Source organism: Aptenodytes forsteri, unplaced genomic scaffold, assembly GCF_000699145.1.
Source record: "Aptenodytes forsteri isolate BGI_AS27 unplaced genomic scaffold, ASM69914v1 Scaffold94, whole genome shotgun sequence".
NCBI classification, from domain to species: domain Eukaryota; kingdom Metazoa; phylum Chordata; class Aves; order Sphenisciformes; family Spheniscidae; genus Aptenodytes; species Aptenodytes forsteri.
In genome coordinates this window covers 8,067,824-8,068,410 of record NW_008795017.1, presented here as the reverse complement: position 1 = coordinate 8,068,410, position 587 = coordinate 8,067,824, and positions in this window count along the sequence as shown.

The following is a 587-nucleotide window of genomic DNA, read 5'->3' as shown; positions in this document are numbered from 1 at the left end:
CGCCGGCTGGCAGGGCACCGCGGGCAGACCCTGCTGGCCGCGACTGAGGCGGGGGAGACTGACCCAAAAGTCACAAGGAACACCCTCCTCCAGCCCTGGGAGGTAATCTCTCCCGAGCCCGAGCCCGCTGCCTGACGTGTGGAGACCAGACATGTCGGTTTCTGTAGAGGTTACCATTCCCTTCCCATCTAGCCTTGCCAGGAATCACACTGCGGTCTGAAGTGAGGGCGAGTCTCCTCCGCAACCCGAGCCATCACAGCAGCTCCACAGCCGCACTCCGACGGCAGGAGAGGGGCTTTTGGGGGGAAGTTTGTCACAGGGATTCAGAGGAGAGCCAGCCTGCTGGGGAAGGGACTAACAATAGCAGAGCCCTCACGCCTTCCACGCTTTTGGTGGAAAACGCAGTGTTTCCCTCAGAACGCAAAAAAAGGACTTACGTGTCTCTTCCCCCGCCCCCCATCTCCACCTCGCTCGTGGTTTGGGTGGTGGTTTTTTTCCCCCCCCTTAATTTTTCTCTGTCATCTCTGATTCCATCTCCCCGCACTCGCTGGGCTCCCCCGAGGCCGAGGCGCGCAGCCCTCGGGAGC